General features: G+C 41.1%; 1 long non-coding RNA gene across 1 annotated transcript in view; it reads right to left on the bottom strand.

Annotated features, from left to right (window-relative positions):
• Positions 1-13509, bottom strand: part of LOC148139917 (uncharacterized) — a 52585-nt gene extending 39076 nt beyond the window's left edge. Inside the window, exon 1 of the long non-coding RNA XR_015753369.1 lies at positions 13458-13509. This is a non-coding gene — a long non-coding RNA (uncharacterized LOC148139917). The remainder of the gene's footprint in view (positions 1-13457) is intronic.
• Positions 13510-16787: the final 3278 nt, after the last annotated feature.

The following is a 16787-nucleotide window of genomic DNA, read 5'->3' as shown; positions in this document are numbered from 1 at the left end:
GCCGCTGGTTACCTGTGTCTCCATATAATGTCCATGCCAACTCAATGGCAATTAATATCCATTCACAAGCTACATAGTATCAAGTGACGAATCTTGGTTCAAAAATAATACACATTCACAGGTTTAAAAAATTATGCTGTTCTTGCAACCTTATATAAAAGTGTCAACCAGATCAACCTGAAACGAATCAATAATTTTCAAATATTTTAACCATAACCAAATAAACATTGAGATAATGACTAAAGACTAAAGAGATCATGGAAATAACACCATATTATAATCTGTTAAAAATGTTAATCAAGTGAAATCTATCATTAATTTCACTTATAGAGTCATAGAGTTATCCAGCATGGAAACAGACCCTTTGGTCCAACTCTTCCTTGCCAACCAAATATTGTAAACTAATCTAGTCCCACTTGCCAGCATTTGGCCCATATCCCTCTAAGCCTTTCTTATTCATGTATTTGTCCAAATACCTTTTAAATGCTATAATTGTACCAGCCTCCACCACTTCTTCTGGCAGAACTTTCCATACATGCACCACCCTCTGCGTGAAATAGTTGCCCCTTAGGTCCTTTTTAAATCATTCCCCTCTCACCTTAAACATGTGCCCTCTAGTTTTGGACTACCCTAACCTGGGAAAAAGACTTTGGCTATTCATCCTATCCATGTCCCTCATGATTTTATAAGCTTCTATAAGGTCACCTCTCAGCCTCTGATCCTTCAGGGAAAAATGTCCCAGCCTATTCAACCACTCCCTACAGCTCTAACTCTCCAATCCTGGTAATATCTTGTAAATCTTTTCTGAACCTTTTCTAGGTGGGCTTACCAATGTTCTGAACAGCTGCAAAATGATGTCCCAACTCCTATACTGACCAAAGAAGGTAAGCATGCAAAACACCTTCTTCACCACCCTGTCTACTTGCAATTCCAATTCCAATGAACTTTGCACCTGCACCCCTAGGTCTCTTTGTTTGGCAACACTCCCCAGGGCCTTACCATTAACAGTGTACATATTAACTGAGATAACCTTCTTCACTGTCCACTACGCCACTAATTTTGACATCATCTGCAAACTTACGAACCACATCTCCTATATTCACATCCAAATCATTTATATAAGTTTGATATAAATGTTGAAATGCAGTAGACCCAGCACCAATCCTTGCAGCACACCACTGGCCACAGGCGTCTAGTCCAAAAAACAATCCTTTTTCACCACCCTCTGTCTCCTACCTTCAAACCTACTTCTCCTTCTCGTCCAAATAGCACTACTACTGAGTTCATGTTTTCATTGGTCTGGTTTACAATGATGTTAGTGGAATCTGAAGATGTTGGGAATAGAAGGAGGCATCCTGGAATTGGGTCTGTCCACCATTTTCAAATGGCTCTGGAGTCCTTCTGACTCTGCGAAAATCCACACCCTAGTTTGCAAGTGCAAAATGTCTTCAAAAAGGCTGATGGAATTTTGGCCTTGGGCTCAGTGGGGTTAGTATAGAAAAGATAGGGAGGTTTTCTCCAGCATTACAAAGCCTTGGATGGAACACAAGTGGGGTTTGAGACACTGTATCTCAGGAATTACAAAATGGCTTTTCAGGTAGTACTGTACATGTACACCAGACCGATACTGATGATGGAAAAGTTAAATTATGATGGTAAAATGCATAAACTTTGCTTGCATCTTTTGGAGTCTAGAAGAGTGATGAGTGATCTAATCAAAGCATTTAAAGTGATAACGTAATTTGAAAGTGGAGGGATATGGTGAGATCTATTACAAAGAGGCACAACCTGAAAATGAGCATGAGACATTTTAATAGGAAATAGAGGAAATAATGTTTCACACAAATCATGGGACTGTGGAAAGCACTGCCTCAAATGTCTTTGGATGTTGATTCAACTGAATTGTTCAAGACTGCCCCAAGATTTTTGTTAGTGCAGGGTATCAAGAGGTATGGACTATGGGTGGGTAAATGTTATTTAGGTGCAAAACTGCTTGATATTTGAACAGGCTTGAGCAGCTGACTGGCCTGTTTCTGCTATTATATTTCTGTGTTGACAGTGTAAATGATTAGGTGACAAACTGAAAAGAAATATGGGAGTAATAACAGGCTCACATTATTAGATTGTGAGTAATGAACAAATCAGTGTCAAAGTTTTCTCTGTGGGATCCAGCGGAATTGTGCCATGATGGGACTCCTGACTACTGTGATCTACTCAAACCCTGGCAAATTTCCCAGGCTCAGGCTCATTAAAGTACACATGGCAGCTTACAGCACTATTATCTGCATCTCTTAGGAACTTACCCAGCAAAGTGAAGAGAAGTAGAGGAGAAATATTCTATCTCCTTCAACAATGCAGTAGTGCCAACTGAAGAAACTGTTTCAATATTATGTTAAGTTTCCCACATTCTCCAACATGACAGATGACATTAGTTGTGCAATCTCTTCATTTTGCACTATCTTCACGTCCTTTGCAATGCTGAATGCCAGAAACCCATTCTGACTCCAGGCAATGCTGAAAAATTAATCATGAGAAATATATTAGAGAATTTTTCTCATTGTTATTCTGTAATTAGATAACACTGAGCCAAATTTGAGCAGGTGCATTCTAGATCTCCTGTTACTTCTGGCAGTAAATACCTGAACCTTTGACAAAAATCAGACTAGCTCCTCACTCTGTCTATAGATCTGAAGGGTCTGAATGGTTAATTTTGAGCAGTGCCCACCCACACACTCTGATGATGCCATAAGGACTTGAGATCCTCAGGCAGAGTATCTTAGGATCTCAAAGGAGTGGAACCTAAAACACGGTCCTCTTTAAAGTATCTTTGTAAAGTCTATTACATTAAGGCAGCCTGTGACCAGCTGTTAACATGCAATATACTGTATCTTGTTAAGCACAAGAGACTCTTCTAGCAAACAAGGAGTGATTTTTTTTTTCTCCTGACAACACTAGACCAAGCAGGTTCTGTCATTTCCTACAGTTAGCAAACTTCATTATAAGTAGCACCTCTTAAAGTGCTGTGCATATACAATGACCCTCATTGCTGTCATTTCCACTGGCCCCTAAACACCAGACAGGTAAACTAGGTGGGGTGAATGGTCTCTCTCTCTCTCCCTTTTTATCACTTTTATTTTAGTCCTGGTTATTCCGGAAGAATGGGACAGAGAAAATGGTAGACGTAAACTGGCACAATTGCTCTGAAATCATTCGCAAGTAAAATGTTTTGAGGAGTGATATTTATGGCGCACAGGGGAAGGATATGAAAAGCTGTGCCCTGGAGAAAATGGCATCTGTTACATCCTGAAAGCATTTTTTACTCTGTCCCTGAAAAGAAATAGTGGCTTACTCTATCAACTTCTCAGCGGCAGATATTTTGTATACTTATTGCGCAGTGGTCACTATGGGATTTGCAAGAACAATACTCTGAAGAAGCGATGGTGTCATAGTCAGGACAAGCATTCGGTGAGTTGTAGCCATGAAGTACCTATTCTAGTTTACACATCAGGCGTTTGTGACATCTAGTTTCTCACTAGAGGAGAAAAGAAATAGAAATAGCATATGAATAACAGTGAATTGGGGGTTTAATGAGATACAAATTCATAGAGAAATGGTAGTTACTATTCAATGGTGAGATTCTGAAGTCACCAGTTAAGGTTTGAGGGGAAAATTATTTGCTTGACAGCAAGAATTTGATTCTTCCATTCTCTCCTTATTTTTCCACCTTTCTCCCCACTTCTTGAGGCATCCCAGGGACAGGAAAATTCCACCCCATGGCACTAACTTACATTTGATGCCTTTTAAATGTTGGAAGCTGTATTATTGCCAGTTAGCTATCATAGAGTACAACAGACTCTTCGTGTTAATGCATAAATCTAATGAAAATGGACCGATAAACGTCAGCACTGAACTTTTGATTCTGCAGAGAGAAATACTTTTTTTTAGTTTTTGGACACAGGAGTGAAAACAGTGAATCTTGTGCCACACACGTGCACCAACCCCATGACTGCTTCAAAAGGTATTCAAATTAATTACAATCGGCTGCCTGAACAATTCCCTACGGTCCTGGACAGTGCAGCTGCTAATGTACTGAGCAGCCGTAGAAAATGAACATGAGGAGGCATCCAAGCTGTTACGTTTAAGCTCCATGACTTTAAACCTGATGGCCTGATTTTGGACATTTGAATTATTCCTGCTGTTCAGGACTGGCCGACTTGATCTCTGTGAATTATAGCTGGTGTATTCGTTTCTTTCAGCTTCTCACTGATGTTTCTTCTGCTATTCTGCTATTCCTTTGGTGCACACTTGCAATAGCAACTTGGCTTGCTACACATTTTAGCTCCTACAGCTGCAACCACCATATTAAGCCTGGGAATTTAATCAGGCTACTTCTAGAATTTTAATCCCTCAGATACTGCTGAGGGATGGATGGTTGACTCTGACTAGATATCAAGTTGAAGCCACCAGAACCTGCACCTGTTATATCCCCTCCAACCCCACCAAACACACACACGAAACAGATACCCATTCTAAACTAGTTGTGTTGAGTCAGGGCCAATTTTTATCATTCACTGGGAGAGAGATTTTGTAGTAACAATGAGAATTGGTCAAGAACCTCCAGAAAGTGTTGAGGTGTGATTTTTACAGCAAACACTGATGCCTTTTAAGTGGCAGTTCTTTGAAAGAAACAGTCTACATGGTTCTTTTTGTCCTTTCCATATTGCCTTTTCTATTTCATTTCTTCAAATTCTTATTTTTTTTAATTCCCTCTTAAGAGTGAACCTCCACTGTTGTTTTTGGCAAGCCATTTGATGTCCTAATGACCTGCTGCATAATTAAAGAAAATTTCTCCTAAGCTCTCTCCATATTTTGGTGATGAAATTAATGTGTGGCTTTTAGTTAATTAATTGCTTACAGATGAAAGTCATCTTTCCTTTACGAAGATATTTCATAAATTTGAGAATTTCTAAAAAATGCATTTTTTTTCTATATGCATTTTACATTCCACCAATGGCTGTTCTGCACCACACTTTATTAGCTGTAAGCATTTTGGACATGTCCTGAGGTAAGAGGTATTGAATAGATAGACATTAATCCTTTTATAATTTTCTCAGTTCTGATTGTACAAGTTATGATTTCTCTGATCTTTCTCTATAATTAAGATATCATTAAATATCTTTCAAAAGCTTTTCTACGGTCTTGACAATTTTCTTTCTAAGAGTTTACTCATGTAAGAGTTCATCACAATCAAATCAAAACTAATTCCATTCAAAAAGCAATAAGAACTATACCTTCTTGAATACAGTACTGCAAGAACAAAAGAATAAAAGCTGACTTACAGGTAGCCATTGTTTCAAATCAAATTATCACAGAAGAAAATACAATATTGTTTCCAAGGTTGAATGAGAGGTCATGTTAGATGAACAAATACATGCAGGGAATGATGGACAACTATAGAATTAAAGAGTTAACGACTGAAAGAGAGAGACCATGTTGCAGCTGCAGTAGCAGACAAGAAAATTAAATAAAGAGTACAATACTCCACAGGAGAGTTCCAGTAATTAACGACATGGAGGGGCAGGATGAGAGATGTGGTAGGCACACTGCAATATTTACTCACATCTGATCAGGCAGACGTGTAAGATGAATTCTAGTATGTGCATATACAGGTGTTATTGGCAAGAAACAACTACAAGTACCTGTTCTTTCAAATACTGAACTATGATCAAGGCCAAAAGATTCTAATGCTTTCTCTATTTAATTTCAGGTTACAGTAGTTATTAAAATTAGAGTTAAATGATAGATAGAAGCCAAACTTTGTGGGCGGCACTGTGGCACAGTGGTTAGCACTGCTGCCTCACAGTGCCAGAGACCCGAGTTCAATTCCCACCTCAGGTGACTGACTGTGTGGAGTTTGCACATTCTCCCCGTGTCTGCGTGGGTTTCCTCCGGGTGCTCCGGTTTCCTCCCATAGTCCAAAAATGTGCAGGTTAGGTGAATTGGCCATGCTAAGTTGCCCATTGAGTTAGGTGAAGGGGTAAATGTAGGAGAATGGGTCTGGGTGGGTTGCGCTTTGGAGGGTCAGTGTGGACTTTTTGGGCTGCAGGGCCTGTTTCCATACTGTAAGTAAGTAATCTAACCTAAAAGTGAGATCTCAGAAACCTTGCATCTCATTCCTAATCAATACCCTTCTTTACTGAGCAGCAATACCTCTGTAGCTTTACATTGTCTTTGTTCTCGCACATGCTGGAGTCATTGAAGTTTACCCATTGAGCCATGAAGCCATATTCACTACAGATACTCCGACCCAAGGACCGCTGGAAGATAGGAGATATTGAAAACAAAGGCATCAAATGGTGGTAGGAAAAGGAACCAAAGATTAAGGTGACAAACCACGAGAGGTCATTCTAGATTTCAAAACACAGAATAAGTCAAGGAATCCACCATTTATGCTATTTATTTACTGAAGACAGGAACCTTAGACATTGATGTACTTTTAAATTCAGACACCACTCTTCAGCAAGCTTTTGCTGTCTCATATGAAGAGAATCATCCATTTGTTGAAGAAGGTAATAAAGAGGGAAAGTTATTTACTTATTTCTTTAAAAATATCAAAAACACAGAAATAACAACTGCAGTTAAATGAATAGGTTCTTCCACGTAGTGAAGGCAGGACCTTTGCAGGGATGGAAAAAGAAGTCCTTACTATGAAAAGTTCTGCAACTAGCAAACTCACCACAATACCTGAATTAGAAAGGGATCTTCAACTATGTGTGCAACAGGCCTTTCAGCTCCTGCACACAGTTATGGACATGAAAGTTTTAAAGAAGGTGAAGGAAGCCACACCTACATCTGCAGAAGCCAAACGTGTGCAACATTTTCATGTACAGAAAGCAGCGATATGAACTGGTCATGTTTAATGAAAAATATCAAATCAAAAGTTCAACAACCATATAAAAAACAATCCAAAGAAAAGTAGATACTTAAGTCCAAATTAAATCATGCTAATGTTCAGTATTCAGAATAGGTTGAACTGCAGAAATGGCAGCTGGATGGTTCAAATATGTCTCAGCAACTTATCAGAAGGTAGTGATGAGTTACAATGGAGACATTCCAGATTTTTTTCACTTAAAACCAAAGGAATCAAACTATGGAGCTTCAAAACTCGATCCTTGGAGCTTAAACCCAGATATCAAAAGGAGCTTGAACAAATTGAAACTCAAATGGAATTGGAACTGTCTAATGACTCAAGAGATTGCTGAATTAAAAGCTCAGCCATTAGGGGTAGCAGTGATGCAGGAGTAATGTCACTGGATGCATAATCAGTCTGTTTTTCTGGGTTCATGTGTTTGAATCATACAATGGTAAATGATCAAGTTCATAATTCATTTAAAAGCTATCCTAATGGTGGCCATGTAACTTAATTGTTGTAAAAACCCATGTGGTTCACTAATATCTTTTTAGGGAATGAAATCCATCATTCTTACCTGGTTTGGTTTCTGTGTGGCTCCAGACCCACAGAATTGTGGTTGACTGTTAGGGCCAGGTAATAAATACTGGCATAGCCAGTGATGCCGACATTACATGAAGAGATAAGTAAAAATGAGCTGTCACACAATTCTATCATGGAGAAATATTATTGTTTTTAGAAATGCTGCCATGTCACTTCGCCCCATATATTTTCCAAGAGACCTGTAAATGCATTGGCAGGTGAAATTCTCAAGCAAAACAGACTGGTGGATTTTGAGGACGGCAGTATGTAGGAATAAAGAAATGTTCATTGCCAAATGGCAATGGCAATGGCAAAAATGTCTATTCTTAGACATCTTGTAGGGAGCTTTGGTCTAAAGGGTTAATGATACATCTATTCTTGGAACAGCGACTGAGCATGTACATAAGGAGCTATATCATAGTAGTGTGGGAACACATGTCAATGGAGACTGAATCTGTCAGGTTCTGGAAAGATGCCAACTCTAAACTTGTGTATAGTTTTTTTTGATAAAGCCTATTATTGTTCACTTGCAAAATGTAAATCTGTACTTATTACAATAACTGGATGCCTGGATAAGTGAGGCAGAAGTTCTGGTGAAGAGGAGGGGAATGAGAAGAGCAGAATCTCAAGTGCAGGACCAACCTGAAAGGTTAGCTGCTGCTCCAAAATCACAGATGGAAGGGGCAGCATGGAGAGCAATGGTGGACTCCCAGAAGCATGACATGAAAACCATATTGTGCTCTTTATCCACCATGAGGCATTATGAAGCCAGCCAATTTTACAGGGTCAGAATGACTTAGTTGTAAATTTCTGGTGCACTGTGCCACAGAATTCTGAGGCTCTCTGGAACCAAAATAACATCTCTTTGTGACACGCCAACTGAGGAGATAGCCTCCATCTATGTAAGGGAGCATCCAGTAGCCATGGCTTTGAAGGTGACAGTGGGCATGAGTGCTTTTTTTCCACAAGTGATATTTTTCATTGCATTAATATTGTCACTGATGTAATGTTCTGATGATCTGAACAATTCATTGTGTTTACAAGCTGTTTGTAATAGCCAGTTCATAAGAGTCAGTGATTTTATTGCAGTCATAGGCTTTATAAGTTTCAGGTTGTCATTGACTGTACACATGCCACCCACAAGGCATTGGGTGACTAACCCTGCACATTCATCAACAGGAAGAGGATCACTGTACAAACATCCAAATGGTGCGCAACCACCAGCAACATATTCTACAAGACCAAGAGCAGCTACTATGGCTTATACATCTTGAGGTGCTCTCAGGTTCCAGATTTAATTATTGGACCTGATGCTTTTGAAATGGGAGATAAGGGCTCTCCCTTGAAGAAATAGGTCATCATACCATAGCACAGAAGCTGGATGGAGACAATGACAGAAATGGCATAATAAGTTCTGTAATCAAGCAGGCTATTGGTCTACTGAGGATTTTTATACTTAAACAGATCAGGAGAAGCTCTGCATTATGCTCCATCCAGAATGCTGCTGATGGCAATTGTGTGTTGCATTCTGAACAATCTGGCATTGCAGAATGGGATATCCTGGAGGAACAGCCAGTGTAAGAAAATATCAAGTTCTCTGATGAAGAACACTTCAAGGACATAAACAGACCAGGGAGGGCCTTGATGGGCATAAGACACAAGAGGCGTTATTAATGCAAAGGTTCCAGCAGGGTATACAATAAATTCTGCTGAACAGCCTGTAGTCAGTCAACAATGCAGCCACACTACCTCCCCAAGAAATTAGATTCAGATGATTTTTCGTGACAATTTCCATAGCTATCCGTCATCCCTATTTGCATCTTTACTCACCAATCCGTAGCAACCCTTATGGAATTTGTTCACCTTTTTCTCTAAGTATAAATGAACCGCTGAACCTAAGCATGATGCAAGTGCAACAAAAATCTTTTTGAGAAAGCGGACAAAAATGACAGCCAGCTCATCAACTAAAATGTCACATCTGGATCACTTCTAAAAATGTTCTAACTGCCTGCTCCAACTCTCTCTCCAGCAACTGCACAGGTAAGTGTGAAGTACGCTCACCAACTTCGACATCTCTCTGCGTTGAGTCACAAAAACCTAACAAGGTACCAGAGTCTGCACGGTAAAAACAATGACTGCAGATGCTGGAAACCAGATTCTGGATCAGTGGTGCTGGAAGAGCACAGCAATTCAGGCAGCATCCGAGGACAGGCAAAATCGACGTTTCGGGCAAAAGCCCTTCATCAGGAATAAAGGCAGAGAGCCTGAAGCGTGGAGAGATAAGCTCGAGGAGGGTGGGGGTGGGGAGAGAGTGGCATAGAGTACAATAGGTCAGTGGGGAAGGAGATGAAGGTGATAGGTCAGGGAGGAGAGGGTGGAGTGGATAGGTGGAAAAGGAGCTAGGCAGGTCGGACAAGTCCGGACAGGTCAGGGGATTGAGTTGCTGGAGGTTAGAAGCTAGGATGAGGTGGGGGAAGGGGAAATGAGGAAACTGTTGAAACCACATTGATGCCCTGGGGTTGAAGTATTCCAAGACGGAAGATGAGGCGTTCTTCCTCCAGGTGTCTGGTGGTGAGGGAGCGGCGGTGGAGGAGGCCCAGGACCTCCATATCCTCGGCAGAGTGGGAGGGGGAGTTGAAATGTTGAGCCACTGGGCGATTTGGTTGATTGGTGCGGGTGTCTCGGAGATGTTCCCTAAAGCGCTCTGCTAGGAGGCGCCCAGTCTCCCCAATGTAGAGGAGACCGCATCGGGAGCAACGGATACAATAGATGATATTAGTGGATGTGCAGGTAAAACTTTGATGGATGTGGAAAGCTCCTTTGGGGCCTTGGATAGAGGTGAGGGAGGAGGTGTGGGCGCAGGTTTTGCAGTTCCTGCGGTGGCAGGGGAAAGTGCCAGGATGGGAGGGTGGGTCGTAGGGGGGCGTGGACCTGACCAGGTAGTCACGAAGGGAACGGTCTTTGCGGAAGGCGGAGAGGGGTGGGGAGGGAAATATATCCCTGGTGGTGGGGTCTGTTTGGAGGTGGCGGAAATGTCGGCGGATGATTTGGTTTATGCGAAGGTTGATAGGGTGGAAGGTGAGCACCAGGGGCGTTCTGTCCTTGTTGCGGTTGGAGGGGCTGGGTCTGAGGGCGGAGGTGCGGGATGTGGATGAGATGCGTTGGAGGGCATCTTTAACCACGTGGGAAGGGAAATTGCGGTCTCTAAAGAAGGAGGCCATCTGGTGTGTTCTATGGTGGAACCGCTCCTCATGGGAGCAGATACAGCGGAGGCGGAGGAATTGGGAATACGGGATGGCATTTTTGCAAGAGGTAGGGTGGGAAGAGGTGTAATCCAGGTAGCTGTGGGAGTCGGTGGGTTTGTAGAAGATGTCAGTGTCAAGTCGGTCGTCACTGATGGAGATGGAGAGGTCCAGGAAGGGGAGGGAGGTGTCAGAGATGGTCCAGGTAAATTTAAGGTCAGGGTGGAATGTGTTGGTGAAGTTGATGAATTGCTCAACCTCCTCGCGGGAGCACGAGGTGGCGCCAATGCAGTCATCAATGTAGCGGAGGAAGAGGTGGGGAGTGGTGCCAATGTAATTACGGAAGATCAACTGCTCTACGTAGCCAACAAAGAGACAGGCATAGCTGGGGCCCATACGTGTGCCCATGGCTACCCCTTTGGTCTGGAGGAAGTGGGAGGATTCAAAGGAGAAATTGTTAAGGGTGAGGACCAGTTCGGCCAAACGAATGAGAGTGTCCTCATCTTCCGCCTCGGAACACTTCAACCCCAGGGCATCAATGTGGATTTCAACAGTTTCCTCATTTCCCCTTACCCCACCTCATCCTAGCTTCTAACCTCCAGCAACTCGATCCCCTGACCTGTCCGGACTTGTCCGACCTGCCCAGCTCCTTTTCCACCTATCCACTCCACCCTCTCCTCCCTGACCTATCACCTTCATCTCCTTCCCCACTGACCTATTGTACTCTATGCCACTCTCTCCCCACCCCCACCCTCCTCTAGCTTATCTCTCCACGCTTCAGGCTCTCTGCCTTTATTCCTGATGAAGGGTTTTTGCCCGAAATGTCGATTTTGCCTGTCCTCGGATGCTGCCTGAATTGCTGTGCTCTTCCAGCACCACTGATCCAGAACCAGAGTCTGCACTGTCAGTCGACATTGGGAAAGAATGTGACACAGTACTCTCTGATACTTCCTCTTCTTTGTCAGAGGTTGCATGAGATCCATGGTTGGGGCTGAGTGATAGGGCATTTGATGGTTCACCAGAGCAGGAGACAGAAAGAAGAATGGAAGGTAAAGGCTGTTTTCCAAAGTTATGATGATTGCAAATACAGAACATTCCACAATATTTGAAATCATGTTGTACTGTTCATTGTTCTTTGTTCATATTGAGATCTCTCTAAGAGTCTAGATTCTCCAAATTACATCAGAATTGTAGACTTAAATCACCAATGCTCTTAACATTACAGCTGAACAAAGGTTAGCTCAAAACAAGCAGCACAGCCATCACACACCTTCCTCATGAACCTCCTTGCAGCTGGCTCTGTTAGCAATACGTAATAATTCCTTGCAAGTTCATCATCCTATTACTCTCGATGTTAATGTCCTTTGCAATCATTGGCAGACGGCTCAAGCATATCCTCCTCAACTGGCATGAGGATAGCCAGGTCAGCCACTGTGTCTTCTGTCAAGCTCCTCCCTCTTGCATTGTGGATCCTCATATCCTGCAATAAAGTGGCATTGTGTGGCTATGTGGAATATCAGAAGCATACATCCTGTTACAGTTATGGACTGTGAGAACTCCACATTGTGAAAAATATGACCAGCCAATGGGACTACATCATACAGTGTGTTTCCCACTGCTCCACTTGCATCTGCCTTTATTTCTCTTGCTTTATCATGTAAGAGTCATAGTCATAGAGACGTACAGCACAAAAACAGACCCTTTGGTCCAACTTGCCCATGCCAGCCAGATATCTCAATCTCCTCTAGTCCCATTTGCCAGCACTTGCCTCATATCCCTCTAAAGTCTTCCTATTCATATACCCATCCAGAATGCTTTTAAATGTTGTAATTGTACTAGCCTCCACACTTCCTCTGGCAGCTCATTCCATACACGCACCACCCTCTGCATGAAAAAGTCGTCCCTTAGGGTCTCTTTTATATCTTTCCCCTCTCACCCTAAACCTATGCCCTCCAGTTCTGGACTTGCACCCGCAGAAAAATACTTTGTCTATTTATCCTATCTACATGGCTAACCTTTGTTCAGCTGTAATGTTGAGAGCATTGGTGATTTAAGTCTACAATTCTGATGTAATTTGGAGAATCTAGACTCCTATCCTATTTATCCTATCCATGCCCCTCATGATTTTATAATCCTCTATAAGGTCATCCCTCAGCCTCTGATGCTCCAGAGAAAACAGCCCCAGCCTATTCAACCTCTCCCTATAGCTCAAATCCTCCAACCCTTGCAACATCCTTGTAAATCTTTTCTGAACCCTTTCAAGTTTCACAACATCCTTCCAATTGAATCGAGGGCAGAATTGCACACAATATTCCAAAAGTGACTAACCAATGTCCAGTACAGCCATAACATGACCTCCAAACTCCGACAGTAAATACTCTGACCAATAAAGGAAAGCATACAAAATGCCTTCTTCACTATACTATCTACTTGCGACTCTACTTTCAAGGAACGATGAACCTGCACTCCTATGTGGCAAACAGTGCAACAGTGAGATGGTACCTTTTCATTCTCTTTCATGTATGATAATCTCTGCAATGATGTTTACTCACTCTTCCTAACCATAGAAAGTGTTTCTGATGCTTACAACATGATATTCACATTCTAGGAGATGGACCCAAACTTGCTAACGTCTGCTGCTACATCCAACAGGACCACTTCATTAGGTTGGGAGTTCTCTTTTTGCCTTTGACAGGCATAAGGACCTTCTACCTGCTACTTACAGTTTGGAGGTGAACACGCAGAGTACCATAATCAAACGTTAGGGTCGTCTTTGTCTGTCTTTTGTTGAGTCCCTTTTCTCAGCAACCTATGATGATACCAATAAAATTATTAAGTAACTGCTGCATATTTCCCTTTTTCAATTCTGATGCAGTGATTCTAATTGTTCTTTCATTCCTGAAAACATGTTCTAAATAACTCCCAACAGCTTAATTGCACAAATTATATGAAAGACTCACTTCAGCCAGATATCCACATGCTCTGCCATGTTTATAGTCCTGCTGGCTAATTTCTTCCTTTTGCCAAACAGTTGCACCTGACATTGACCCAATGCCAGATGTTCTTTTAAACAATCTGAATTTTGATCCATTCATTACTCTTGGCTCCATGTCTAGATGTCCCACATTGTCAACACCATTGGCCAGTAGTTCACCTTACTGTAGTGTTGTGGATTGGAAACCTACATGGTGGCTATATTTGGCCAATTAATGCTTTATGTAACAGACTGAATTGATAACTGCAGGAGTTGGCAAACCATTCTGGATTGCCATCTTACCCACCACCAATGTCTGTAATATTCGGGCCAGTTTTGCAGCTAATAAATCAATCTGCACTTTCCTCAGAGCAGTTAAGAATCTGGACATTTCAAATGTCAACAAATAAATGAGGGCCCAAGATCTGCCTGAAACAGGTGTCATACCGTTTACCTTGTAAATAAGAGACCCGACATCTATTTGGTGTCCAATACTTTTGCCCTGAATTCAGCTGGTGCTGAACCAGCTCCACGTAGGAAAAGTAGGTTTCTACATGGCTTATATCACTGATTCTTAAAATTGCACCAATTTTGTAATGTTTTGTTTTGAAATGTACAGCTGTATTTGGAGCCAGGTTGTTAAGGTGTGCTTGCTGGATCTTCATAGATTGTACTAACTATAAATTGCTTATGTCTGCATCCATTCCACTGTAGCTTTGATCTTGACATTCCATTGTGACCTCAAAATGATTGCAATTCTTACCTTGATTGTTCCTCTACCTATCACAAACCTTTTCCTTTCCCCCTCTTCCAATCAACCTCTCTCCTAATCACTGTCTTCAATTTTACAATAGTTACAACTTTTAAGACTTATTCTGTATTGCTGGCAGTGGTTTAGACGTTCTCTGGAATGCTGTTTAGGCATTTGAAGCTTGCTGACCTGATATGACTGTGGTCTGGTTGTACATGATCTGTACCAAACTCAGTCCCTGTGTCCAGCCTCATGTCAATAGGCCAATCCATAACAACCTCTCTGTCCTTTAAAATAACAAAATCAATTAAGTCACACTGAATAAAGTCAAATCAAGAAGTCAAAAGAATTGAAAAAAGGAAAATAGGAATTCAGGGAGGTTGGAGTTAGATGATACAGAGTTGAAAGGAAGGTGGTCTGGATCACAAACATTGGTGTGCATCAGTTGGGCTGGAAGGCATGTTTTGGTGCTTTAAACACACCTTGTAATTGTCAAATAAAAGGGGATATTATCAGAATCCAGTTTGCAATTTAAAACAATGCCTGTTCATATAGTGAATGCAAATTGCAGTTTATTATATCAGGACAGTAAAGGAATGGATAACAGTCCGTATTTGATTGCCTCCTTGACTGGTTTCGAGTGGGTGGTGGGGTTTCAAATCAAAGCTTTAATTTTTCAACTATTCTCATTAATCAAGGTTAGACACTGTCTAATCAAAATTAATCTTACTGACTTAATATCAATCTTTCATGTTGAGTATATAATATCTCCATATAATAAGTATAGCCTAATAGTGCTGAGTTTCTGTGGTATACTTGTTTGTGTAATCTGAAATTTTATTTCCACGATGTAATAATTTAGTGAATCTAGTTAGCAACTCCAGTACTTTACTGAATTGAACTACGAGTATTAGCAGAAGTATTAGTTCATGGTTGAACCTTACATTTGATGATTTTGGGGAGGAGAGATTATCTCGTTCACTTAATAGCTCACATTGGGGATTGATAGAGTAGACGTCAGTATAATTATATGGGTTGCTATAAAAAGGTTTGAAAGAATCAAATTCAGCCACCTAGTACTTTCTAAATGGAGACCAATACGTTTTCAAATGAATCTTTAATGAGGAGTCAGAGTGAAGTGGTTTAAGAATTTGTTTTGCTCCTTTTAATTAATATTCCTTCCAAGATCTCCAAAACCATATTCTGAATATACTGTTCTGAAGTATCACAATACAATGCTGCGGGGAGAGGATATGTTTTCTATTTATTTTTATAAGCAAGAGAGGCCTTCTACAATATTAATTGACTAATTCCACTGTAAACATAGTGGCTTTGGATTGAAAGCAGATTGTGGCTTGAGAATGAAAGAACAAAGCCCTTTGAACGTCCTTTGAATGCCTGCCTAAGGGCGTAGTAATAATTGTGGAACAATCTGCATTTTCTTTTGCAATATAGTTATTTTATGACATTGAACCTATTCTTGTGAAAATAATTCTTGATGGTCTTTTCTTCCATATTAAGCACAATTAAAATGCAAAAATCATTTAATTCAATAATGAACTCATTTTGCCTCTTGTCTTCCTAATGTTTGGAAATCCGGATGTGGAACTGATAGGTTCTAATAAGGCTTGTTTTCTGTTAATGTTTTTGGTGTATTGGATCTGAAGAACATATTTTAAATTGTACGGAATTGTTCAGGAATGATAGAACAATATTAGAATTGTTTTATTTGCCTAACATATTATATTAGATTATTTTCTTGTTTCAATTAACTGAAATTTCTCTGATGTGAAAGAAGCCTTTCAGCCTTGATCATAGAGTCATAGAGATGTACAGCATGGAAACAGACCCTTCGGTGAAACCCATCCATGCCGACCAGATATCCCAACCCAATCTAGTCCCACCTGCCAGCATCTGGCCCATATCCCTTCAAACCCTTTCTATTCATATAACCATCACAAAGTCTTTTAAATGTTGCAATTGTACCAGCCTCCATCACTTCCTCTGGCAGTCCATTCCACACATGCACCACACTCTGCATGAAAAAGTTGCCCCTTAGGTCTCTTTTATATTTTTCCCCTCTTACTATAAGCCTATGCCCTCTAGCTCCAGAGTTCCCTAAGACAGGGAAAAGACCTTGTCTATTTATCCTATCCATGCCCCTCATTATTTTATAAACCTCTATAAGGTCATCCCTCAGCCTCCAACGCTTCAGGGAAAACAGTCCTAGCCTATTCAACCTCTCCCTATAGTTCAAATCCTCCAACCCTGGCAACATCCTTGTAAATCTTTTCTGAATGCTTTTGAGTTTCACAACATCCTTCTGAT

This window comes from Chiloscyllium plagiosum, unplaced genomic scaffold (genome assembly GCF_037043375.1).
Source record: "Chiloscyllium plagiosum isolate Xiang-an unplaced genomic scaffold, Cpla_swu_hap1 HiC_scaffold_36, whole genome shotgun sequence".
Classification (NCBI taxonomy): Eukaryota; Metazoa; Chordata; class Chondrichthyes; order Orectolobiformes; family Hemiscylliidae; genus Chiloscyllium; species Chiloscyllium plagiosum.
The sequence above is the reverse complement of the archived record's forward strand: the minus strand, read 5'-3'. Positions and strand labels throughout refer to the sequence as shown.